The sequence below is a fragment of the Cnephaeus nilssonii genome (genome assembly GCF_951640355.1).
Source record: "Cnephaeus nilssonii genome assembly, chromosome: 17".
Classification (NCBI taxonomy): Eukaryota; Metazoa; Chordata; class Mammalia; order Chiroptera; family Vespertilionidae; genus Cnephaeus; species Cnephaeus nilssonii.
Window position 1 is genome coordinate 44,697,680 of NC_137088.1, and position 27,820 is coordinate 44,725,499.

The window sequence follows — 27,820 nt, forward strand, 5'->3', positions numbered from 1 at the left end:
CCCACTTTGTGGAGAATATGAGTATTCTAAAGTGATTTGTCAGAAAGGGAAAAGAACTTCGACAGCCCCATTCACATCCCAGGGGAGTTTATTTTTTTCCATTATTATGAGCCTTCTTTGTCTCAAGATACTACACTCAGATGGATGGGTAATATTTTAATATTTTTCTTGATAGACCTAGAACTCCACACAGGACCCCCTTCCCATAGTCTCCGGAATCCAGGATAATAGAAGAAAATAAGATATTTAGCAGGAAGGATGGCTGGTACACACAGCATCAATTCTTAGCCTTGGGTTTGTAATACCTCAAGATATTAATTATATCAAAGAACAGTGTGGAATGCTAAATATTAAAAATCCAGACCTCTCAATTCTATATGCCTTTATGCTCCCTTAGGAACTGACTCAATGGCCGTGATAATATCAGACAGTGAATAGACATGCACTCCTTATTTCTTAAATCAATTCCAAAGCAGTTAGAGCTGAAAAAAGGTGTTCAAGAGTCTGCCACTAGAGGTCCTGTTAGTGTGGTTCAGTTGGCTGGGTGTCATCCATGCACTGAAAGGTTGCCAGTTCAATTCCCCATCAGGGCACATGCCTGCATTGTGAGATCGATCCCGGTAGGAGGCATGCAGCAGTCAGCCATTCAATGTTGTATTCTCACATCGATGTTTCTCTCTCTCTCTCTCTCTCCCCCCGCCCCTTCCTCTCTAAAAATCAATAAACTATTCTTTAAAAAAATAGAGTCTGACACTCGGGGGCGAAAGGGAGTACAATTTCTTAGTATATAATTTTTCATATCCAGTATCTTTTCTGACCACAATGGCATAAAACTAAAAATCAATCAACTACAGAAAGAAAACTGGAAAAAACACACAAATATGTGGAGACTAAACAACCAATAGATCAAAGAGGAAATCTAACAAGAAATCAAAAGCTATCTTGAAACAAATGAAAATAAAAACACAACTTTTCAAAATTTATGGGATGCAGCAAAAACAGTTCTGAAAGGGAAGCTCATAGGTATACAGGCCTACCTCAAGAAAAAAGAAAAATCCCAAACTAGAAAAAAAAAATAAACAAAACCCAAAGTAAACAGAAGGAAGAGTTAAAGTCAGAGGAGAAATAAACAAAATATACATTTTTTAAAAGATCAATAAAACTAAGAGCTGGTTCTTTAAAATAGACAAACTTTTAGCCAAACTCATCAAGAAAAAAAGAGAGCCCAAATAAAATCATAAATGAAAGAGACGTCACAACACACAGAAATACAAAGATTATTAAAGAATACTATGAACAATAAATTTGAAAACCTAAAAGAAATGGATAAATTCCTAGAAGTATATAATCTTTCAAGACTGAACCAAAAATAAATACAAGATTGGAAAAGACCAATTACTAGCAATGAAATTGAAGCAGTAATCAAAAAACTCCCAACAAATAAAAATCTAGGACCAGATGGCATTACAGGTTAATTCTACCAAACATTCAAAGAAGAATTAATACATATCCTTCTTAAACTACTTACAAAAGTCAAAGGGGAAGGAATGCTTCCAAACTCATTTTATAAAGCCAGCACTTCCCGAAACCAAAACCTGTAAATTCTTTTTTTGTAACTTCTTACAAAAAAAAAAAGAAACTATAGGCCAACATCTTTGATGAACACAGATGCAAATATTCACAAAATATTAGCGAATTCAACAACATATTCAAAGGATTATTCCCCATGACCAAGTGGGATTCATATGAGGGATGTAAGGATGGCTCACCCTCCGTAAATCAATTAATGTGATGGATCACATTAACAAAATAAAGCATAAAAAAATCAATAGATGCAGGAAAAGCATTTGAAAAAATCCAACATCCTTTTATGATAAAAACTCTCAACACCTTTCAGATTTGTCCTTCTGTGGTGCAGGAAACTGAGGTGAATGTGGATGGTGGCCAGAAGAGACTGAGCAATAAGTAGAGGTGGTCATTCGTTCCACGGCGCTCTGCCATGCTGACGCAAGCTGCTCTCAGGCCTGTTAGGGGGTCCTAACCTCCTGGGCACAGTCGGGTGAGGGGGAGCAGCAACTGGGTCAACGTGCTCCTTTCACAGCCCTTCACAAGGATAAGCCACTTTCTCATAAAAGAAGGAGCTTAAAAGATGCCTGGAAGCTGAGAAGAAGGTAATGGAGAAGGCGGCCAAGCGGAAGGAGCTCAGTGAGAAACAACCAAGCCAGGCCACTGCTGCAGCCTCCAACCACACCACTGGCTGATGTGGAGCCGAGGAGGAGAGCCTGGACCCAAACCAACACCAACAGATTCGCAGCCCAGCAGTCCACCAGCTAAAGGTCAGTGGGGAAGACCCGTACCCACACAAGTTCCGTGTAGGCGTCTTGCTCACTCACTTCCTCCGGGAATACAGCCACCTGCAGCCTGGGGGCCACCTGAGGGGCATCACCTTAGAGGTGGCAAGCAGGACCCATGCGCCAAGAGCTTCCAGGGGAAAGCTCACCTTCTGTGACCTTCGAGGAAAGGGGGTCAAGTGGCAAGTCATGGCCAATTCCAGAAGTTATACATCAGAAGAAGAATTTATCCGTATCGATAGCAGTGTCAGGGAGACATAATTGGCGTTCAGGGGAATCCTGGGAAAACCGAGAAGGCTGAGCTGAGCATCATTCCCTAAGAGATCGCACTGCTGTGTCCTTGCTTGCATATGTTACCTCATTTTCACTTTGGCCTCAAAGACAAGGAAACACGGTATCATCAGAGATACTTGGATTTGATCCTGAATTATTTTATGAGGCAGAAATTTATCACCTGCTCGAAGATCATCACAGAGTGTAAGACGTTTCTTAGATGAGTTGAGATTCCTCGAGATTGAAACTCCCCTGATGAGTATCATTCCAGAGGGAGCTATGGCCAAGCCTTTCCTCATGGGCCACAATGAGCTGGACCTAAATTTATATATGGGAACTGCCCCAGAACCCTACCGTAAGATGCTTGTGGTTGGTGGCGCCGACCATGTTCACAAAATTGGACACCAGTTCGCCCAACCAGCGTGGCTGGTTGAGCATTGACCTACGAAGTGGGAGGTCATGGTTTGTTTTCAGGTCAGGGCACATGCCTGTGTTGTGGGGCTTGATCCCCAGGGGAAGGGGGGGAGGCGTGTGGAGGCAGCCGATCAATGATTCTCTCTTATCATTGACGTTTCTATCTCCCTCTCCCTTCCTCTCTGAAATCAATAAAAATATATATCTTTCTAAAAGTGGACACCAGTTCCAGAATGAAGAAATTGATTAGATTCACAATCCTGAGTTCCCCACCTTGGAGTTCTCCGTGGCCTACACAAATTATCACCCTCTCATGGACATCACGAGAAGACGGTTTCAGGGATGTTGAAGTACATTATAGACAGTTACAAGGTCACCTACCATCCAGATGGCCCAGAAGACCAAGCCTACCAGATTGACTCCACCCCACCCTCCCGGAGAATCAGCTCAGTAGAAGATCTCAAGAAAGCCCTGCCAGAAACTAACCTTGTAAAATTCTTGATGATATCTGTGCGGCAAAAGCTGTCAAAAGCTGTCGAATGCCTTGTACCTCGGACCACAGCCAGGCTCCTTGATAAGCGTGTTGAGGAGTGCCTGGAAGTGATAAGCATCAATCCTACATTCGTCTGTGATCACCCACAGACGATGAGGATCTGACTAAGTGCTTTGAGCTGTCCGTCACGAAGAAGGAAATATGCAATGCCTACACGGAGCTAAATCACCCCACGTGGCCGTGGCAGCTTGTCCAATAATAGGCCCAGACCAAGGCCACTGGCAACGATGAGGCCACATTCATAGATGAAAACTTCTGACCACGCTGGAATACGGGCTGCCCCCACAACTGGCTGGGGCCTGGGCATTAACCAAGTCACCATATTCTCACAGGCCAATAACATCAAGAAAGTCCGTCTGCTTGCTGCCATGAAACCTGGAGGCAAGGAGACTTCAGCAACTGCTGATACACTGGAAACCACAACAGCTGGCACTTCTGACCAGAAAATAATAATTGCGAGTCGTATGCAAACTCAGCATCTTTGCACTTCTGCAAAAGATCAAAGCCTGCGAGGGAATTCTTGTGTGCTGCTAGCTATTTGACCATTGCGGTCCAGTCAGCAGAAGAGAGAGGAATTAAGAATTCCTTTCTACTCCTTGTCACCAAATAAACCATTTGTTTCAAAAAACAACAACAACAACCCATAATTCTCAGCAAAGTGGGCCTAGAAGGAACATATCTCAGCATAATAAGACATATATGACAAATGCACAGCTAACATCATACTCAATAGTGAAAAGCTGAAAGCCTTTCCTCTAAGATCAGGAACAAGACAAGGATGCCCACTACCACCAACTCTATTCAACACAGCACTGGAGGTCCTAGCCAGAGCAATCAGACAAGACATAGAAATAAAAGGCACCCAAATAGGAAAGGAAGAAGTAAAACTCATTATTTGCAGATGACATGATACTATATATAGAAAACCCTAAAGACTCCCCCCAAAAAATATTAGAACTAATAAATGACTTAAGTTGCAACATACAAAATCAATATACAGAAATCTGTTGCAGTTCTATACACCAATAATGCTCAAAAGAAGAAATTTTTTAAAATCCTCTTCACAAATGCATCAAAAAGTATAAAATACTTAGGAATATATTTAAGAGTTAAAAAAAAAGGTACCTATACTCTAAAAACTATTAAGACATAGAATAAACTGAATAAAATACAAATAAATGGAAGGATATACCTTGCTCATGGATTAAAAGGTTAATATTGGGAGGAGGTCAATGGGGAGGAAAAAGGGAGACATATGTAGTACTATTTGTAACACTTTAAACAATAAAAAAAGATTAATATTGTTAGAATGTCCTTACTACCTAGGATAATATACAGATTCAATGCAATCCCTTTTAAAATACCAATGGTATACTTCTCAGAATTTGAACAGCTAATCATAAAATTTATATGGAACCACAAAAGACCTAGAATAGCCAAAGGAATCTTGAGAAAGAAGAAAGTGAGAGGTATTATGCTCCCTGATATCAAACTATACTACAAAGCTACAATAATCATGATAGCTATCTATGGTACCTATATAATAACAGATATATAGATTAATATAATAGAATACAGAGTCCAGAAATAAACCCTTGCTTATATGGTCAATTAATCTATAACAAAGGAGGCAAGGATATATAATGGGGTAAAGACAGTCTCCTCAATAAGTGATGTTGGCAAACCTGAACAATACACGCCAAAAAGTGAAACTGGACCATTTTATTACACCACATGCAAATATAAACTCAAAAAGGATTAAAGACTTAAATGCTAGACATGAAACCATAAAAATCCCAGAAGAAAACATAGGCAGTAAATTCTTTAACACCACTCTTTGCCATTTCTTTTTGGATATTGTATCTCCTTGAACAAAGCAGACAAAAGAAAAAAATAAACAAACAAATGGAACTACATAAAACCAAAAAGGTTTTGCATAGCAAAGGAAACCATCAACAAAATGAAAAGACAACCTACTGAATCGGAGAAGAAATTTATACATGATACATATAATAAAGGGTTAATATAAAAAATATATAAAGAACTCATATCAACTAACACCAAAATCCCAAACAATCCATTTTTAAAATGGGTAGAGGACCTAAATAGATATTTTTCCAAAGAGAACATACAGATAACCAACAAACATATGAAAAGATGCTCAACATAACTAATTATCATAGAAATGCAAATCAAAACCATAATGAGATACCACCTCACACCTGTCATAAAAGTTATCAAAAATCTACAAACAGCAAGTGTTGGCAAGGATGTGAAGAAAAGTTAACCCTCCTGCATTGTTGGTGGGAATGCAGACTGGTGCAGCCACTGTGGAAAACAGTATGGAGATTCCTCAAACAATTAAAAACAGGATTACCTTATGACCCAGCAATTCCACTCCTGGGTATTTATCTGAAGAAATCCAAAACACTAATGCAAAAAGATATATGCACCCCTATTTCATTTCAACATTACTAGTAAAAGCTAAAAAATGGAAGCAACCTAGATGTACATCACTAGATGAGTGGATAAAGACGATGTGTATATACATATACCAACCACATATACCGGTATAATATATACTAGAGGCCCGATGCACAAAATTCCTACAAGAGTAGGCCTTCCTTCCCCCGGCTGCCGGCACCAGCTTCCCTTTGGCATCAGCAAGCACCCAAAACCCGGGCTTCCCTCTGACCATCAGCAGGCACCCGGGACCCAGGCTTCCCTCGCAGCCCCAGCTTCGTCCGGAAGGTCATTGGTCTAATTAGCATATTATGCTTTTATTATTATAGATAATTGGACTATTTTATATATTATATGTATAATGGAATATTATTCAGCAATAAGAAAAGGATGAAATCTTGCTATCTGTGACAACAAGGATGGACCTTGAGGGCATTATGCTAAGTGAAATAAGTCAGACAGAGAAAGACAAATACAGTATGATTTCACTTATATGTAAAATGTAGAAAAAGCAAAATAAATAAATAAACAGAAACAGACCCATAGATATAGGAAACAAGCTGATGGATGCAAACGAGGAGGGGGTGGGCAATGGAAATAAAAAGATAAAATAAAATAACACAGAAGGAAAGAAGGGAGGAAGGAGGGAAGGGAGAGAGGGGAGAAAGAGAGAGAGAGAGCGAGAGAGAGAGCGCGAGCTTGGTGGTGGGTTCATGAAAATTTTGGTATTGCCTGCACACTTTTCTATATGCTTGAATATTTTATTAAAAACTGGAGGCCCGATGCACGAAATTCGTGCAAGGGGCTCAGCCCTCACAGCCACCCAGAAGGTTATCAGGATGGTTGTTCTGCTGTTTGGTCTAATTAGCATATTAGCTCTTTATTATATAGAATAAAATTTTTAAAAATTTTAAAAAGAAATTAAAATAAAAATATGACCCCATCTGGTGTGGCTCAGTGGTTGAGCATTGACTCAGGAATCAAGAGGTCACTGGTTCAATTCCCAGTGAGGGTCAGGGCTCGATCCCCAGTTGGGGGCGTGCAGGAGGCAGCCGATTGATGTTTCTCTCTCATTGATGTTTCTATCTCACTATCCCTCTCCTTTCCTCTCTTTATAAAATCAATAAAAATATAGCTTTTTAAAAATAATAATAAATTAAAATTAAGATGAAAACTTTTAGGACAATAAAGTATGCAGACAAGAAAATGATAATGAACCCATTCTGTTTACATAAATAACACATTTTTAATGAAAAATAGCTTTATATTCTAAAATCAATAAAATAAAAATTTAAAAAGAGGGGTTCAAGAGTCTGCCACAAGAGGGCAAAAGAGAGTAAATTTTCTTAGCGTACAATTTTTTTTAACCTGGTCTCAATTTGAGACTCTACTAGAGGGAACCAAAAAACATAAGGTGAAGATAAAAGTGGACAATTGAAGGTGTTCTGGTAAAACTCTAATGAAAGTTTCGGGGCTGATCTAAGTTCTGAAGACTCCTTTAGTCCAGCAGGCCTTGAGGACCTCTGTTTAAAGTGGAAACAGGTTACCACAACTGGATGACATATTAACACCCCCAATTATTAACTCCCACACGTGACGAGAAGTAATCCATCAGCTGAGCCAGCAAAGGGAGAGGGGACACAGGGGTGGGTGTCACTGAAACAGGGGACACAGGGATGGGTGTCACTGAGAGAGGGGCACAGGGGTGAGTGTCACTGAGAGAGGGGCACAGGGGTGAGTGGGTGTCACTGAGAGAGGGGCACAGGGGTGAGTGTCACTGAGAGAGGGGCACAGGGGTGAGTGTCACTGAGAGAGGGGCACAGGGGTGGGTGTCACTGAGAGAGGGGCACAGGGGTGAGTGGGTGTCACTGAGAGAGGGGCACAGGGGTGGGTGTCACAGAGAGAGGGACACAGGGGTGAGTGTCACTGAGAGAGGGGCACAGGGGTGAGTGTCTCTGAGAGAGGGGCACAGGGGTGAGTGTCTCTGAGAGAGGGGCACAGGGGTGGGTGTCACTGAGAGAGGGGCACAGGGGTGAGTGTCACTGAGAGAGGGGCACAGGGGTGAGTGGGTGTCACTGAGAGAGGGGCACAGGGGTGGGTGTCACTGAGAGAGGGGCACAGGGGTGGGTGTCACAGAGAGAGGGGCACAGGGGTGAGTGTCTCTGAGAGAGGGGCACAGGGGTGAGTGTCTCTGAGAGAGGGGCACAGGGGTGAGTGTCTCTGAGAGAGGGGCACAGGGGTGGGTGTCTCTGAGAGAGGGGCACAGGGGTGAGTGTCTCTGAGAGAGGGGCACAGGGGTGGGTGTCTCTGAGAGAGGGGCACAGGGGTGAGTGTCACTGAGAGAGGGGCACAGGGGTGAGTGGGTGTCACTGAGAGAGGGGCACAGGGGTGGGTGTCACTGAGAGAGGGGCACAGGGGTGGGTGTCACAGAGAGAGGGACACAGGGGTGGGTGTCACTGAGAGAGGGGCACAGGGGTGGGTGGGTGTCACTGAGAGAGGGGCACAGGGGTGGGTGGGTGTCACTGAGAGAGGGGCACAGGGGTGGGTATCACTGAGAGAGGGGCACAGGGGTGGGTGTCACAGAGAGGGGCACAGGGGTGGGTGTCACTGAGAGAGGGGCACAGGGGTGGGTGTCTCTGAGAGAGGGGCACAGGGGTGGGTGTCACTGAGAGAGGGGCACAGGGGTGAGTGGGTGTCACTGAGAGAGGGGCACAGAGGTGAGTGTCACTGAGAGAGGGGCACAGGGGTGAGTGTCTCTGAGAGAGGGCACAGGGGTGGGTGTCACAGAAAGGGGCACAGGGGTGAGTGTCACTGAGAGAGGGGCACAGGGGTGGGTGTCTCTGAGAGAGGGGCACAGGGGTGGGTGTCACAGAAAGGGGCACAGAGGTGAGTGTCACTGAGAGAGGGGCACAGGGGTGAGTGTCTCTGAGAGAGGGGCACAGGGGTGGGTGTCACAGAAAGGGGCACAGGGGTGGGTGTCACTGAGAGAGGGGCACAGGGGTGGGTGGGTGTCACTGAGAGAGGGGCACAGGGGTGGGTGTCTATGAGAGAGGGGCACAGGGGTGGGTGTCTATGAGAGAGGGGCACAGGGGTGGGTGTCTCTGGGAGAGGGGCACAGGGGTGGGTGTCTATGAGAGAGGGGCACAGGGGTGGGTGTCTATGAGAGAGAGGCACAGGGGTGGGTGTCTCTGAGAGAGGGGCACAGGGGTGGGTGTCTCTGGGAGAGGGGCACAGGGGTGGGTGTCTATGAGAGAGGGGCACAGGGGTGGGTGTCTCTGAGAGAGGGGCACAGGGGTGGGTGTCACAGAGAGAGGTACACAGGGGTGAGTGTCACTGAGAGAGGGGCACAGAGGTGGGTGTCACTGAGAGAGGGGTACAGGGGTGGGTGTCACAGAGAGAGGTACACAGGGGTGAGTGTCACTGAGAGAGGGGCACAGGGGTGAGTGTCTCTGAGAGAAGGGCACAGGGGTGAGTGTCTCTGAGAGAGGGGCACAGGGGTGAGTGTCTCTGAGAGAGGGGCACAGGGGGTGAGTGTCACTGAGAGAGGGGCACAGGGGTGGGTGTCACTGAGAGAGGGGCACAGGGGTGAGTGTCTCTAGAGAGGGGCACAGGGGTGAGTGTCTCTGAGAGAGGGGCACAGGGGTGAGTGTCTCTGAGAGAGGGGCACAGGGGTGGGTGTCACTGAGAGAGGGGCACAGGGGTGAGTGTCACTGAGAGAGGGGCACAGGGGTGAGTGGGTGTCACTGAGAGAGGGGCACAGGGGTGGGTGTCACTGAGAGAGGGGCACAGGGGTGGGTGTCACAGAGAGAGGGACACAGGGGTGGGTGTCACTGAGAGAGGGGCACAGGGGTGGGTGGGTGTCACTGAGAGAGGGGCACAGGGGTGGGTGTCAATGAGAGAGGGGCACAGGGGTGGGTGTCACTGAGAGAGGGGCACAGGGGTGGGTGTCACTGAGAGAGGGGCACAGGGGTGGGTGTCTCTGAGAGAGGGGCACAGGGGTGGGTGTCACTGAGAGAGGGGCACAGGGGTGGGTGTCTCTGAGAGAGGGGCACAGGGGTGGGTGTCTCTGAGAGAGGGGCACAGGGGTGGGTGTCACAGAGAGGGGCACAGGGGTGGGTGTCACTGAGAGAGGGGCACAGGGGTGGGTGTCACTGAGAGAGGGGCACAGGGGTGGGTGTCACTGAGAGAGGGGAACAGGGGTGGGTGTCTCTGAGAGAGGGGCACAGGGGTGGGTGTCACAGAGAGGGGCACAGGGGTGAGTGTCTCTGAGAGAGGGGCACAGGGGTGAGTGTCTCTGAGAGAGGGGCACAGGGGTGAGTGTCACTGAGAGAGGGGCACAGGGGTGGGTGTCACTGAGAGAGGGGCACAGGGGTGGGTGTCACTGAGAGAGGGGCACAGGGGTGGGTGTCACTGAGAGAGGGGCACAGGGGTGGGTGTCACTGAGAGAGGGGCACAGGGGTGGGTGTCATTGAGAGAGGGGCACAGGGGTGGGTGTCACTGAGAGAGGGGCACAGGGGTGAGTGTCTCTGAGAGAGGGGCACAGGGGTGGGTGTCACTGAGAGAGGGGCACAGGGGTGGGTGTCACTGAGAGAGGGGCACAGGGGTGGGTGTCACTGAGAGAGGGGCACAGGGGTGGGTGTCACTGAGAGAGGGGCACAGGGGTGGGTGTCATTGAGAGAGGGGCACAGGGGTGGGTGTCACTGAGAGAGGGGAACAGGGGTGGGTGTCTCTGAGAGAGGGGCACAGGGGTGGGTGTCACAGAGAGGGGCACAGGGGTGAGTGTCTCTGAGAGAGGGGCACAGGGGTGAGTGTCACTGAGAGAGGGGCACAGGGGTGAGTGGGTGTCACTGAGAGAGGGGCACAGGGGTGGGTGTCACTGAGAGAGGGGCACAGGGGTGGGTGTCACTGAGAGAGGGGCACAGTGGTGGGTGTCACTGAGAGAGGGGCACAGGGGTGGGTGTCTCTGAGAGAGGGGCACAGGGGTGGGTGTCTCTGAGAGAGGGGCACAGGGGTGAGTGTCACTGAGAGAGGGGCACAGGGGTGGGTGTCACTGAGAGAGGGGCACAGGGGTGAGTGTCTCTGAGAGAGGGGCACAGGGGTGAGTGTCACTGAGAGAGGGGCACAGGGGTGAGTGGATGTCACTGAGAGAGGGGCACAGGGGTGGGTGTCACTGAGAGAGGGGCACAGGGGTGGGTGTCACTGAGAGAGGAGCACAGGGGTGGGTGTCACTGAGAGAGGGGCACAGGGGTGGGTGTCACTGAGAGAGGGGCACAGGGGTGGGTGTCACTGAGAGAGGGGCACAGGGGTGGGTGTCATTGAGAGAGGGGCACAGGGGTGGGTGTCACTGAGAGAGGGGCACAGGGGTGAGTGTCTCTGAGAGAGGGGCACAGGGGTGGGTGTCACTGAGAGAGGGGCACAGGGGTGGGTGTCACTGAGAGAGGGGCACAGGGGTGGGTGTCACTGAGAGAGGGGCACAGGGGTGGGTGTCACTGAGAGAGGGGCACAGGGGTGGGTGTCATTGAGAGAGGGGCACAGGGGTGGGTGTCACTGAGAGAGGGGCACAGGGGTGGGTGTCTCTGAGAGAGGGGCACAGGGGTGGGTGTCTATGAGAGAGGGGCACAGGGGTGGGTGTCATTGAGAGAGGGGCACAGGGGTGGGTGTCACTGAGAGAGGGGCACAGGGGTGGGTGTCTATGAGAGAGGGGCACAGGGGTGAGTGTCTCTGAGAGAGGGGCACAGGGGTGGGTGTCACTGAGAGAGGGGCACAGGGGTGGGTGTCACTGAGAGAGGGGCACAGGGGTGGGTGTCTCTGAGAGAGGGGCACAGGGGTGGGTGTCTCTGAGAGAGGGGCACAGGGGTGAGTGGGTGTCACTGAGAGAGGGGCACAGGGGTGGGTGTCACTGAGAGAGGGGCACAGGGGTGGGTGTCACTGAGAGAGGGGCACAGGGGTGGGTGGGTGTTACTGAGAGAGGGGCACAGGGGTGGGTGTCTCTGAGAGAGGGGCACAGGGGTGAGTGGGTGTCACTGAGAGAGGGGCACAGGGGTGGGTGTCTCTGAGAGAGGGGCACAGGGGTGGGTGTCACAGAGAGGGGCACAGGGGTGAGTGTCTCTGAGAGAGGGGCACAGGGGTGAGTGTCACTGAGAGAGGGGCACAGGGGTGAGTGGGTGTCACTGAGAGAGGGGCACAGGGGTGGGTGTCACTGAGAGAGGGGCACAGGGGTGGGTGTCACTGAGAGAGGGGCACAGTGGTGGGTGTCACTGAGAGAGGGGCACAGGGGTGGGTGTCTCTGAGAGAGGGGCACAGGGGTGGGTGTCTCTGAGAGAGGGGCACAGGGGTGAGTGTCACTGAGAGAGGGGCACAGGGGTGAGTGGGTGTCACTGAGAGAGGGGCACAGGGGTGGGTGTCTCTGAGAGAGGGGCACAGGGGTGGGTGTCTCTGAGAGAGGGGCACAGGGGTGGGTGTCTCTGAGAGAGGGGCACAGGGGTGAGTGGGTGTCACTGAGAGAGGGGCACAGGGGTGGGTGTCACTGAGAGAGGGGCACAGGGGTGGGTGTCTCTGAGAGAGGGGCACAGGGGTGGGTGGGTGTCACTGAGAGAGGGGCACAGGGGTGGGTGGGTGTCTCTGAGAGAGGGGCACAGGGGTGAGTGGGTGTCACTGAGAGAGGGGCACAGGGGTGGGTGTCTCTGAGAGAGGGGCACAGGGGTGAGTGTCTCTGAGAGAGGGGCACAGGGGTGAGTGGGTGTCACTGAGAGAGGGGCACAGGGGTGGGTGTCTCTGAGAGAGGGGCACAGGGGTGAGTGTCACTGAGAGAGGGGCACAGGGGTGAGTGGGTGTCACTGAGAGAGGGGCACAGGGGTGGGTGTCACTGAGAGAGGGGCACAGGGGTGAGTGGGTGTCACTGAGAGAGGGGCACAGGGGTGGGTGTCACTGAGAGAGGGACACAGGGGTGGGTGTCACTGAGAGAGGGGCACAGGGGTGAGTGGGTGTCACTGAGAGAGGGGCACAGGGGTGGGTGTCTCTGAGAGAGGGGCACAGGGGTGAGTGGGTGTCACTGAGAGAGGGGCACAGGGGTGGGTGTCTCTGAGAGAGGGGCACAGGGGTGAGTGTCTCTGAGAGAGGGGCACAGGGGTGAGTGGGTGTCACTGAGAGAGGGGCACAGGGGTGGGTGTCTCTGAGAGAGGGGCACAGGGGTGAGTGTCACTGAGAGAGGGGCACAGGGGTGAGTGGGTGTCACTGAGAGAGGGGCACAGGGGTGGGTGTCACTGAGAGAGGGGCACAGGGGTGAGTGGGTGTCACTGAGAGAGGGGCACAGGGGTGGGTGTCACTGAGAGAGGGACACAGGGGTGGGTGTCACTGAGAGAGGGGCACAGGGGTGAGTGGGTGTCACTGAGAGAGGGGCACAGGGGTGGGTGTCTCTGAGAGAGGGGCACAGGGGTGGGTGTCACTGAGAGAGGGGCACAGGGGTGGGTGTCTCTGAGAGAGGGGCACAGGGGTGGGTGTCTCTGAGAGAGGGGCACAGGGGTGGGTGTCACTGAGAGAGGGGCACAGGGGTGGGTGTCACTGAGAGAGGGGCACAGGGGTGGGTGTCACTGAGAAAGGGGCACAGGGGTGGGTGTCTCTGAGAGAGGGGCACAGGGGTGAGTGTCACTGAGAGAGGGGCACAGGGGTGAGTGGGTGTCACTGAGAGAGGGGCACAGGGGTGGGTGTCTCTGAGAGAGGGGCACAGGGGTGGGTGTCTCTGAGAGAGGGGCACAGGGGTGGGTGTCTCTGAGAGAGGGGCACAGGGGTGGGTGTCTCTGAGAGAGGGGCACAGGGGTGGGTGTCACTGAGAGAGGGGCACAGGGGTGGGTGTCACTGAGAGAGGGGCACAGGGGTGGGTGTCTCTGAGAGAGGGGCACAGGGGTGGGTGTCTCTGAGAGAGGGGCACAGGGGTGGGTGTCACTGAGAGAGGGGCACAGGGGTGGGTGTCACTGAGAGAGGGGCACAGGGGTGGGTGTCTCTGAGAGAGGGGCACAGGGGTGGGTGTCTCTGAGAGAGGGGCACAGGGGTGGGTGTCACTGAGAGAGGGGCACAGGGGTGGGTGTCACTGAGAGAGGGGCACAGGGGTGAGTGGGTGTCACTGAGAGAGGGGCACAGGGGTGGGTGTCTCTGAGAGAGGGGCACAGGGGTGGGTGTCTCTGAGAGAGGGGCACAGGGGTGGGTGTCTCTGAGAGAGGGGCACAGGGGTGGGTGTCACTGAGAGAGGGGCACAGGGGTGGGTGTCTCTGAGAGAGGGGCACAGGGGTGGGTGTCTCTGAGAGAGGGGCACAGGGGTGGGTGTCACTGAGAGAGGGGCACAGGGGTGGGTGTCACTGAGAGAGGGGCACAGGGGTGGGTGTCTCTGAGAGAGGGGCACAGGGGTGGGTGTCACTGAGAGAGGGGCTCAGGGGTGGGTGTCAATGAGAGAGGGGCACAGGGGTGGGTGTCTCTGAGAGAGGGGCACAGGGGTGGGTGTCACTGAGAGAGGGGCACAGGGGTGGGTGTCACTGAGAGAGGGGCACAGGGGTGGGTGTCTCTGAGAGAGGGGCACAGGGGTCGGTGTCACTGAGAGAGGGGCACAGGGGTGTCACTGAGAGAGGGGCACAGGGGTGGGTGTCACTGAGAGAGGGGCACAGGGGTGGGTGTCACTGAGAGAGGGGCACAGGGGTGGGTGTCACTGAGAGAGGGGCACAGGGGTGGGTGTCTCTGAGAGAGGGGCACAGGGGTGGGTGTCTCTGAGAGAGGGGCACAGCGGTGGGTGTCACTGAGAGAGGGGCACAGGGGTGGGTGTCACTGAGAGAGGGGCACAGGGGTGGGTGTCACTGAGAGAGGGGCACAGGGGTGGGTGTCACTGAGAGAGGGACACAGGGGTGGGTGTCACTGAGAGAGGGGTACAGGGGTGGGTGTCACTGAGAGGGGCACAGGGGTGGGTGTCACTGAGAGAGGGGCACAGGGGTGGGTGTCACTGAGAGAGGGGTACAGGGGTGGGTGTCACTGAGAGGGGCACAGGGGTGGGTGTCACTGAGAGAGGGGCACAGGGGTGGGTGTCACTGAGAGAGGGGCACAGGGGTGGGTGTCTCTGAGAGAGGGGCAGGGGGGTTGGTACTCTGGCTGAGCAGGCCCATGAGGCCACCTTTGTCCTCATATCACCATTTGGTAGATCTGGAATTGGGGGCTCCCCAATCACGGAAGAGACTCTCAGTGAATGGCGTCACCATCTCCCCACACCCATCTGGGCCCAGGAGAGTGCCCCTTCCCTCCCCTCATTTCTGCATCCACTGGGCCTCAGACACTCCCCCTCCCTGCCCCCTCTCAGCTCCCCCTGCACACTGAAGCCAGCAAAGCTGGTAAATCTCAAGTACAGACATCCTCTCCTCATCCCTACATCCCTTCTCAAACCTTCGAAAGGTTCCATTGCTCTTATGGAATAAAATCCAAGTAGACCCTCTAACCACTACCCCGATCCCGGCCCCGCCTACTCCTGCACCTGTTTCCCGGGGCCCCTCTCTGGCCCTGCAGAAGCCAGCCCTCCGCCCCCACATCTAGGCCTGGGATCCTGGTCCTCCCTGAGCAGCGGAGCCTCAGGAGACCCCGACCCCGTGCTGTCCTCTGAGAACCCTTCCGACCCCAGGACCTTCCTCAGAAAGACTCCTCCCCTTGAGGCCTCAATGCTCAGCGGAGACTCCTAGCCTGCCCACCCGCCTGCCCGGTGGGGGGCTCCTTCGGGGCAGGGTCCATGCGTGGTCGTTTCTGCCCAGTCCCTGGCCTGGAAGGGAACTGGCCTTGAGGAGGGCTGAGGAAGGGGCTTCTTGGAAGGGGCTGCTACAAGAGGAAGAGCAGCTCAGGTTGGGCAGGAAGAGATGCCAAACACAAACTCTGCCCCGACAGCGTAGCGATGGGCTGGCCTGAGCAAGAAGGACCCGGCGAGAGCGGGGTCTGGCAGCCTCTCCACAAACTGGGCTGTCTCCACACAGAGCCTCCCCGGGCAGGCTGTCCCAGGAACTCAGTGGAGCTGTTTTCAGGGGCTTTTTCCACATCCACATGGCCTCTGCCCCGCTCAACAGAGAGGGGCAGCCGGGAACAGGGTGAGAGGCCCCAGAAGATGGGGGACCAGGGGTCAATGATCCCAGAGTCCCCGGTGCACCCCACCCCACTGCCCTGTCTTGTCATCCCCCCTGCAATTAGGGTTTTTATATTTTCACTTCTTCGGGGACTCCAGTCCAACTTAGAATGCCTGGAGGACGCTTGTAACGTGTAAAACGTCCACATTCCACAAGGCCACGCCCCCGGGGAACCCGTGAGCAGCACTGCGTGCCGGCTCTGCTGGCCTCTGCTTCCTCATCTGCAACAGGAGGCAGGCGAGACGCAATTGCCTCTGATGCCCTGAGTGTGGTGTGCAGTGCAGTTTTCAAGGCTCTCGGGTTATTTCTGCAAACCCCACAGCAGTAACATCACAAACTACAACCCTCTGCTCGCTCTCCAATGCCAGCTTCTTCCCGTTGGCCGAGGCTTCCTGCACACAGACAATTGGAAACAACCCCCCTTTATTCCACCCGAGAACCACACAACAGAATCTCTCTCTCTCCCTCTCTTTCTCTCTCTCTCTCTCTCTCTCTCTCTCTCTCTCTCTCTCTCACACACACACACACACACACACACACACACCCAGTGAAATTACACAGAAGGAGGCCGTCCTCTCAATCACTTGGCAAGGCTGTTACCTGGTAACAGATACTGCTCAATATTTACAAATACTAACGCTCATTAAATGTGACCAGGAAGGTGGCTTGGTTCCTTCTTTCCCGGTCACGCTGCTGTTTTTCCTTTCCCTCCCTGCAGCCAAGAACAACACTGGCTGGATCCTGGTTCATTCCTTGCTTTCCCTGCGGGGGGGTCCCGGGCTCGGAGGGGGCCGTGAGCTCATCCATGGCTCAGCAGTCGAGTCCACGGTGGGGGACACAGCCGCGCCCGCAGGCCAGACCTTGTGCCCAAGCACCTGGAAGACCATTCCTCAAGCCATCTTCCCCAAACACCAGCAGAACGCCAGCAGCCAGCCATGTGGGTTTCCTTGGTCTGGCTTTTAACTCAAACTGTTTCAAGGGAAGACGATTCAAACACAGCTTGTCTTGATCCTTTCCTCGCACTGTGGGATTGGTCATTTCCGGATCCAGAGGAAGTCACGTCCATGTTTATGTACACGGGCACTCAGAGAGTCCTATCCTTAGCAGCTACCATCACACCGACCCGTGCACACACATGTAAGCACGCTTTGGGGGGGGGGGCGGGGGGCTCGCAATGCCTAAGGTACATCCCTATGAGCTTTATTACTAGAAAGTCGTCAGGACTGACGTCTCGATTATTCACAACTGGACTTCGCATTAGCTCAGCCAACAGATTAAGTACAAGGATCTGGAAAGTTTTTTGTTTTGTTTGTTTTTAATTTCTTTTACTTTCATTTTAGAGAGAGAGGAAGGGAGAGGGAGAGAAACATTGATGTGAGAGACATCCATCAGTTGCCTCCCGTATGTGCCCCAATGGGGGCTCGAACTTGCAACCTAGTTATAGGCGCTGACTGCAAATCGAACCCGAGACCCTTCCGTGAATGGGACAATGCTCCAACCAACTGAGCCACAATGGCCACGGGAGGAATGCTTGTTTTTTAAATCAAAAGTCTTTTAATCAATGACATTTAACTCATCACAAATCATTCCTGCCTGCTCATCAAATCAATTGCTTTGAGAAATACCACTAAAGAGCACCCTGTGTAATTCCAAAAATAACCGCCACGTGATGGGAAGAAACACTATTTTCAGGTCGTACTGCCCTTCCTCCGGTTAACTAAAAATAACGCATCTTTACTGAAGAGAACAGAACACGCGTGGGCACAATGGAGAGCTCGCTAGGTGTGGTGTGCTGGGTCCGCAGTACACACGGCCTATTCCGCTCCATGAGTTTGAAGCCCAACTCTCTCGTGTTCTAGCTGTGTGGCCTCGCGCAAATGACTTTACCCCCCTGAGCCTCTGCTCCCTTAGCCATAAAAGACAGCTAATAAGCAGCATCTGTATCATAAATTAGTTGTGAGGAACTGATGAAAAAACAAACAAACCACCAAATGCTTAGGCTGGTCCCTGCCCTATCGCAAGGGTTCAATAAACGTTAGCTACTGTGATTATGAATGTGACGATTATTCATCCACAAAGAGCATCCCACAAACCTTCAGAAATGCCTTCTCAGTACATTACTCACACTCTCACAATCACCGGTCAGAGTCAGATTTAGAGTAAAGCCCACGGTGGGGCCCTCGTGTTCTTAAAAAAGACACCCCCCCCCAAATTATATATGCAGCAGGCCCCACAAAACCTGCATCCTTCCCTGATTAAGGTAATGACTGATGCTCACAGTCCGTCCCTCCCTGATTACATTCCTCCCTCTTTCTCCCTTCTGAATGTGTTGATCCCCCATTCATGTTTTTACATTACTATGTTACTATAAGTAATAGTGTTCCTGCATGTAAACTTTACATAAATGGGATCATACTATGTTATACTTAACCTGCAATTTTCTATTTGATATATTTCTGAGATTTATATACACAGATACATGCAAGTCACATGCTCTATAGCACTTGACTGTATGGATACGACAGCAATGCGTTTCTGTATTCTCCCAGTGTCGGATGTTTAGGGTGTTTACGGTGTTTCTCGTTACCAACGATGCTGCAATAAACGCGCAGCCATGCTTGTTCACATCTCCTTGGAGACCTGCACCAGCCAGAGTTTCCCGGCAATCACAGCAGACACTAATGCACCCTTTGTCCTCTAACAGAACCCACCTTCTTCCCAGGCTGCAATCAACACTCTTACCTCCCAGACCTCCCTGCAGCTACTGGACACACCCCTCAGCTCTGGTCAAAGATGTGGACAGAAATCTACTGAGGATTCCCAGAGGCCTTTGCCTCTCTGATGTAGTGCTGGCTCTCCCTCCCCCGCACCCGGCCCCACCCCGGCTAGAACATGGATGCGAGGGCAGGAAATGAGCAGCCATGGTGAGAGCATAAAGACGAATAAAGATGAAGACTCACCAAAGGGATGGCAAAGTGAAAAAAAAAAAAAAGACTTGAATTGTAGCCCATTGGATCAGTTAGATGCTAAGTTAGCCTCTTCCTACCTTTTAGCACTATTTATGTATCATTCTATAAAGGAATAGAAAATATTTCCTCACAAAAGATAAGTCAGTCTTGTAGTCTTATGTCCTAAAACCCAAAGTGAGATTCTTAAATTAAATGTATATATTTACTATAACAACAAGGCGTTTCACTCATTAAGTGTCAATAGAACAACCACTATGGAAAAGGGAGCATGCCTTCAAGCACCTTCTGAGTGGTTATTAGGAACAAGATAGTGGGGGGAGGGGGCGGGAAGATAGAGACAAGGGGATGGGAATGCCTTCCCTCAGGGGCCAACTTCTCTTTCACAGCCTCTTTAAAGCAAAAGGCTTCAAGGGCAAATGCCTGTAATGCTTTGGAAGATGAAAACCTCTCGGTGCTACAGACTGATCTTACTCAATATATCATGTTACACCTGCCTTTTTTTTAAATATATTTTTTTATTGATTTCAGAGAGGAAGGGAGCGGGAGAGAGAGATAGAAACATCAACGATGAGAGAGAATCATTGGTTGGCTGTCTCCTGCATATCCCCCACTGGGGATTGAGTCCGAAACCCAGGCATGTGCCCTGACCTTGAATCGAACTGTGACCTCTTGGTTCCTAGATCAATGCTCAACCACTGAGCCACGCCGGCTGGGCTACACCTGCCTTTTAAACGACCAATTCAACCTTGGTTGGCTTGTTTACGGTGTATTAACTCTCAACTTTCTACCACCTTTGATTAAATGAAAGCTGGATGGACTGAATATTCTATCTCCTTACACATATGTATTTCCCTGCTAGATAGGAGGTACCCAGACAAGCATGATTCAGAGTAACTTTATGTTAGAGAGACAAAGCCATCAGTACATTTTTGCATACGGTTAAAAGTGACCCAACAGAAGCTGAGCACATTATGCTAAGTGAGATAAGTCAGATACACACACACACACACACACACACACACACACACACACACACAAAAGAAGGAGATAGCAACAGTGAGCATAGGTAACACTAACACTCCAAATGCACTTACTGTGCCAGGCACTGTTCTGCGCACTTCACGTCTGTTACTTTAAGTCTCAGAAAAAGGGGAAGTACTATTATTACCCCCACATTAGATGAGGAGACTCTTTTAAAGAGACATTAAGCAACGCCAACATCACAAAGCTGGTGAGGGGCTGGGAGCCAGGATCTGCGGGCTTAGCCCTGCAGGTCACGTGTTGGTATGGTGGGCTGAATAATGTCCCCCGGAAGATGTCCATGTCCTAATTCCTACAAGCTGTAAATATGCTACCTGACGTGGCAAAGGGACTTCACAGACGCGATTAAAGATCTAGAGACAGGATCCTTCTGTTTCTGCTTCTGGCGTGACAGAGGTCCTGGGCAAAAACGGCGGCAGCAGCTAGGTCCCGGGATCCCGGGCTGCTAGGTCGGTTCCAGCCACAGCGGGCGCGGCCCGTGTCCAGTGTGCCCACGCGAGGAGGATGAGGAGGTCTCAGCTCGCACGTGGAAGGCCCTCACCTACTTCCCTGCGCTCCCGGGGTGGGAGTGAGCACGCCGAATGTCTTTCTCAAGTGGCACTAGGAGAGCGCGGGAGACCGGGGTGGGCCTACCCCCGTGTCCGCAGCACGTGCACGCCTTTCCCCTGGCGGATGGTAACCACACTCTACTCCGTCATCCTCAGTGATTCTGCTTCCAACCAGCTATGACGGTGAATGAAGAGAAGCTGGGCCACTACCCAGTGGGGACCACAGCACTGGTTGGACCAGAACAGTGTAGGAGACCTGAAGCTGACCTTCTTTCCTAGTGTCCAAGGATGACTAGAGTATACTAACCTGACATCTCTCTGCGATGGTGGGAGATGGCTTCAATCAATACCTTAGGTTGGTCATGAAAATAAAGGATCTTGAGATGGGGAAATGATCCTGGAATCAAAGGGGTCCCTATAGGAGGGAGACTGTCCCTAGAAGGGGTCCTTACTACAGAGCAGTAGCAGGTGAAGTGATGAAGCAGAGGTTGGAGTGGGGCAAAGAAGGGGCTACAAGCCAAGGAATACAGGCGACCTCTAGAAACTGAAAAAGACAAAGACACGGACTCTCCCCTAGAGCCTCCAGAAGGAGCCAGCCCTGCCAACACCTTGACTTTAGCCCAATGAGACTGATTTTTTTAGGCTTAGGAAACAAATACAGGAGATAAGCCTCGCCGCTCCGCTCCGCTCCTCTCCTCTCCTCTCCTCTCCTCTCCTCTCCTCTCCTCTCCTCTCCTCTCCTCTCCTCTCCTCTCCTCTCCTCTCCTCTCCTCTCCTCTCTCTCTCTCTCTCTCTTGCGCGCGCACACACACACGCACACACACACACACACACCCCCCACAGTCCTTGCATCAAGGAGCTCATTCATTCAGAGAGGGAGACAGACAAGCTGCCACCTGTTTCTAAACACTGGATGGAATAAGGGACACAGGACACCGACAACGAAGTGCTAGGGGCACCTGACCATCCTAGCAAATGTCCTTGTCATCTGCAACTCGTTACAAAACCCAGCGAGGTCATGACAGTCTGGAGCCACTCACTAACGGACTGTTCAGTGGCTTCACTTTCTAATGGACCCGCCCTGATAATGTTCCCACGTTTGTAAGAGACGACAACTCGGCGAGAGAAAAGCCAACACCCTCAGAGCTTCCTTCCTGGATTTACCAGTGGGCCTTCCTGCCGTCCCCTTCAACTGGGCCCTGGTCCTTCAGGCGGCCCATACCTGGCTTTTCCTTCTGCTCTGGCCAAGGTCAAGCACATAAACACATTATTCTAACGTAAGAGAGGCAGCAACATCTTCAATCTACAGATCCCTTTTCAAGTAACTGCCTCCCACCTGCACCAGTCCCCGACATCTTATCCAGCCAGTCTAAGCAAACGGAGATTTCATGACATGCTTTCATTACACGCCTAGTGTAGTCCACGCAATCCCCGAAATAAATGGGGGTGCAAAGAGAGAATGGATCTCCCCTTTATAAGAGGTTTTCTTAAAATTCACCAAGGAGCCCAGTCTTCCTAAAATGGAAACTGTGTAAGACCTGATTTTTAAAATTCAACATATTAATCATTTTAGAGTATACAATTCAGTGGCATTTATTACATTCACAATGGTATACAATCACCACTGTTATCTAGTTCCAGAACATTTTAATCACCCCAACAATAAACCCTGTACCCATTAAACACTCACTCCCTATTTGCCTCTCCTTCCAGCTCTTATTATAAGGCCAACTTTTTAAAAAATCAGTATTTCTTTTTTAAAAATATGTTTTTATTGATTTTAGAGAGAGGAAGGAGAGGGAGAGAGATAGAAACATCAATGAGAGAGAAACATTGATTGGCTGCCTCCTGCATGCCACCTACTGGGGGTGGAACCCACATCCTGGGCACCTGCCCTGAAGGGGAATCAAATCGGTGACCTCTTGGTTCATGGGTCGACTCTCAACCACTGAGCCACACCTGCTGGGCAAGGCCAGCATTTTAAGCTACACTGTTGGGTGAGAGACTGCTTCTACTGGGCACCTCATATGTGAAACAAACATGGCTTCAGAATTGGGGAGATGGAATGTGCAGGAACATGCAGGAATAACTGAAGAGAAATCTCAGTGGGTGTTTACTGAGTACTTAATTTTGATTATGCTAACAATTCTGTCATAGGTACTCATATCAAACCCATTTGACAGATGAGAAAACTGAGGCACAACCGCAGTCAGTAAGCAGCAGAGGCCCAAAGAGGCAAACACTAACTTTGACAGTGGAAGCATCTGCTGTAACCCACCTGCCACCTGAGTGCCTCCTGCCCCCCACACACAATCAAATGCGACAAAAGTGAAAGGAGTGTTGCCAATGAAAACCATACTTATCGCCTAACAGAAAACCTCAACATGAATAACAGGGATGTCCTCTGATCCAGGCGAGCATTCCCACTGCTGGACAGCCCGTCCCTCCCGTCCCATCAGCTCTGTCAACATCCTTACTTGCCCTTGCCTAGCAGCTGAGGGTAAAGATTTGCAGCTGCTACACTGGGTTCTTGAAGGAGCAAGGACATCACCTCCAGGAGGCTCCGTTCCCTGACATGTCAAGGTGAAGAATCACGTCTGTAGCGTGCCCAGCACAGAGCCGGCACGAGATACTGTAACCTGGACCATACACAGAAGGCTGTCGGCCCTGGAATACAAAGAACCCCTCAAACTAACTTGCCACGCATTTCCTCGTGTACAAAGTTTCTTACGTATTATCCTTTTTTGTCTGGGACCCATTTCTCCTCGGGACATGAGAAGCACACCTCAGAAGAGACAAATGCACAACACACAGCCTTCACGCCAACAGCTCACTCACCTGTCACACTGTGCACCGTAAAGGCGATGACGCCGACACCTGGAAGGAAAGTCACCCCTCGCACCTGGTGTGCCGTCGGTGCTAATAAATGTTGAATGAACACTGAATAAACAGGAACCACTTCTAATGGGATCGGCCGCTTCCCTTGCGCTGTTGAGCCCCACAAAGCAAGTGTATATATAGAAACCATCCCAGCCACACATTCAAGTAACGTGAGAACAAATCATTGAGCAGCCCCGCGACGCCCACACCTGCCGGGGGAGTGCCCAGCTGCTGGGGTCAAGGACCAGCGCGAAGGACACGTGGCACCTCCACACCGACCAGCTACATTTCAGTGGTTCTTCAACAAACCACCAAAGCGGCGAATGGCTTCCCTCGAAGAAACCCCACACCTTGGGCCAAGAGACAAGGAACTCATTAGGCGGAGCTGCATCCTCCGTCTCCTTTGTCCACGGGCCTCGGAAAACAGGAGCCCACATGCTGACAGGCAGCATCCGGGGACGATCAGATTTCCATCAGCCACGACACATGGCGTTTCTCTCTGGCTCCGATTCAGGACCCCACTCCTCCCCCACAGGCAGCTCGCGACTTCCTGAACAATCAGGCCTTCAAACCGTCACGCGTCGGTGGCACACACAACATCGCCAACACGTTCGCAAGTTCAGTGCACTGCCTGCCCCGGACAGCCCCCCACCTGCTCTCAGGGAGAAGCCCACAAATCCACCTCCCTCCACCCACGAACACAGGAGTCTTCTGCCTGATATTCAGAGTCATTCCCTGGCTGAGTTTTCCCTCAGCTTTAGGGCACCACCCTGCTTAGGACTCTTTAAGCTCAAAACCACAACAACCTGGGGACGCCACTTATACCAAGACTAGAGGCCCAATGCACGAAAATTCATGCAAGAGTAGGCCTTCCTTCCCCTAGCTGCCAGCACCAGCTTCCCTCTGGCATCCGGGACCTGGGCTTCCCTCCTCTGGCCACTGGCAGGCACCCGGCTGGCTTCCCCCGGGTCACCCACAGGCACCCAGGACCCAGGCTGGCTTCCCCAGGTCACCCACAGGCATCCGGGACCCGGCTGGCTTCCCTCCGGCCCTGGCTGGCTTTGTCAGGAAGGACGTCCAGTCTAATTAGCATATTTCCCTTTTATTATTATAGATAGAAGATAGCAGTCAGGATAGTGGTTCCCCCCGGGAGAGAGCCGCGGGGGCACTTCTGGGGCACCAGGCATGCCATGTTTCTTGATCTGGGTGCTGACTGCACAGGTGCATTTGGTGTGTGAAAACCAGGAAGCTGTGTGGTTATTTGTACCCTTTTCTGCATGTATGATATTTGTCTATAAAAAGTTAATAAACTGTTGGTTCACATGAATTCTCAGTTTGTTCTAGAACTTCAGGGGCTGGAGGTGGGGGGGTCAATCACATCACATCTCAGCTACATAAATCACACTTTCTTTCTCCAACCAGTTGTTTGTGCTGCTGAGAGCCACAGCGGACACTGGTTTCAGGAACACTTCCAGCAGCCCTGAAGGAGGCAGCCACAAAAGAGCTGCCATCGCACGTGCCTGCTGTTGAGGCTGCGCGAGAACCGAATCTGTTTATTCCACTTGGTCTTCCAGAGAAAAGCAGGCAGCCAGCCTGGATTTCTGCAGAACCTTTTTTTTTTAATCGCCTGGTTGCCCAGAGGGGCTGGATGCTTTGACTACAACACACATTGATTTTAAAATAGAGGCCATGCCTGAAGCGCCCGCCCCACCCCTGCACGTTTACCGCCTTGCTTCCTAGCTGGCCATGGACGGGTGTGTTCTGGGAACTCTGGGCTCATGAGTCACCCTCCCAGGGCCTGACGGCTGCTCCTGGATCCTGATCAACTTCCTTCGAGAGACTGACTTCGGTGTTTGGGGTTCACGGTGCTGTAATTTGCAAAAAACAAAACTTCTCTCCTTTTCATGAGCAGACAGAGCAGCACATGGCACGTAAGCCTCAAGCCCCTCCCCTCCCCTCCCGCATAACAGGAAGCGCTGATCTCTGAGCCCCTTGGCCAGTCACTGGCCACAACCAACCATCCAGCAAAGGCAAGTTTCTCATCGCTTTACCCCACAGGGCTGCTCCTCTGAGCGGCTGGGGTTCGATGCCCGGTCCAGGGCAGCCTGATCTTTTCTGGCCAAAGGCCGAGGCTGAATTCCTGACGCCACAGAGCAGGCTACGATCGCCAAAATATTTTAAACTGTATAGATTCTTGGGCAGAAGAGTCTCTGTCGAGCCACACCGAATGTGCTTTCCTAGAACCGATTAAACTTCAGCAACATCAAGTCCACGCGCTTCTCAGGATGATGAATCCGAGGACGTGGCTCTGCCGGGAACAGCCTCCTCTGGGTACCGGGAGCGCCCCGGAGTCAACGGAGAGTGAAGGCCAGGCTCACGCCTCCTGAGGCTCAGGCCTGCCATCCTCCCGCGGCTCCACGGCGGAGCCCGGACGGCCCAACACCTGCAATACAACCCTGCTCAACAGCCCCCTGGAAGCTCAACAGGAACACACGGTGTGGATGGAACCGCCGGAGAAAGGCCCGCGGCGGGGCCCAGAGATCCGGATTCAAATCCACCTCTGAGATCACGGCCAAGCCACTCACTTCTCTCTGGACTTCCGCGTCCTCGTCTGCAAACCCTAAGGGACAAGCACAGCATCTCTCAAGTCCCTTGCAAGCTGCTGGCTTTTCAATTCCAGCCCAGAGACATTATTTAAAAAAAAAAAAAAAAATCCCCAGTTAGTTGCCAACATTTCAAAATCTGGAGAATTCTCACAGGAATTGGGGGGTTTTACATTAAGATTCTGCCTTCAGGATGATCTCGGCAGACGGGCAGATCGGGCCACAGTGGGCCATATCCCCACTGGAGGCTGGAACAAGGAAGGGAAAGTGTTCCTGGGAGAGGGAACGAACCGCCCAGCGGCTGCTTCCATTCTCATCCCTGGCTGGCCCTGACCCCTCTCAACTTTGGAACTCCTCTTCCTGAGTCTGGCTTATTTTTTTTCCCCTTTACCATATTGCTTAACTTTTCACTTTTCCCTTCAGTTGGAACACACATGAATAAACTCTGAAGTTAAAATATTTCACAAAAATCAGGACAAAAAAAATCCATTCAATGGAAATCCACAAAGCTGGGGACCTGTGCTCCGGCCTGCCAACAATTCCACATGGACCGTCCAGGGACCCACAGCTGGTTTATAAACGTCCTCCCCAGACCCTCTGACCTCTGTGGGCTCTCACACCACCTCCCCCGCTCACCGCGGCCCCTCGGCCAGGGACAGTGAGGTCAGAGGCGGGCGGGTTTTTGAGGAGGTCAGAGCCACATCTGCATTTTGTCATCTGCGGGCCGGGCCGGGGTGTGCAGGGCGGCTCTGGGCCTGCCAAGCTGCTGGAGGAGATGAAACAGCGGGCCCCGTTGCAGCGAGAGAGAGCACGGGAAGAGCCTCACGCACTCGGCGTGTCTCCTGGAGGGCGGCTGGGCCAGGGAAAGAGCACGCTGCTCCACATCTCTTTAAGGGACCCTCGAGCCAAGACGTGCAGGAATGAAAACCAAGTTCTCAAACTCACTGACAGTGACAGTTAACACTCAGTGAGCCTCTCGCTCCATGCCAGGCGCTGGTATTCTTATCACCATCCCGATTTTAGAGATAATGAAACCGAGGCCCAGCAGGGCCACAAACTTGAACAAGTCCACACAGCAGCAAGGGGCGGAGCAGGAGCCTGATCCCAGGCAGCTGCTCCCTTCCAGCCGCCCCGCCAGCCCAGGCTTCTGCCCACCGGGCTCTCTGCTGCCACATCACAGTGCCTTCGAGGCCCAGGACTCAGGGACGTACACTCCGTACACATTCTTCCATTACTAAAAGCCAAGGGGAACTTATTTGCGTGTGCACGCCTCACTGTACACTAACATCTAAATGCATATGTATTGCACGGAGCTGTACACACCACACCATGCACGCTATTCTTTATGCACGGTTCGAAGGCTGTTTAGACGAATCTTGACCATTTGCAATCTGTATCTCACTCACTAGCTTTAAGTGTGGAAACTGCCCCCCTCCCTCCTGCCCGCTGCACAGTCAGGTGTCTGCCCCCTCAGAGCCCTGACTCCTAAGAATCCGAATCATCAGAAACAAAGGGCCCCGAACGTTTGTGAGAGTCCTGGATAACGGAGAGCGTTCTCTTGAAGAACAGAGACGGGCTGTTTTACA

General features: G+C 51.7%; 1 protein-coding gene and 1 pseudogene across 6 annotated transcripts in view; one reads left to right on the forward strand and one right to left on the reverse strand.

Annotated features, from left to right (window-relative positions):
• The window catches only part of ARHGEF3 (Rho guanine nucleotide exchange factor 3), a 296,634-nt gene that overhangs the window by 213,135 nt on the left and 55,679 nt on the right, over positions 1 to 27,820 (reverse strand). The window lies entirely within an intron of this gene.
• Positions 2,000 to 26,195, forward strand: LOC307113396 (lysine--tRNA ligase-like; annotated as a pseudogene). The gene is made up of 4 exons: positions 2,000 to 3,053; positions 3,289 to 3,972; positions 16,912 to 17,130; positions 26,026 to 26,195. The product of its transcript is annotated as a lysine--tRNA ligase-like (transcript).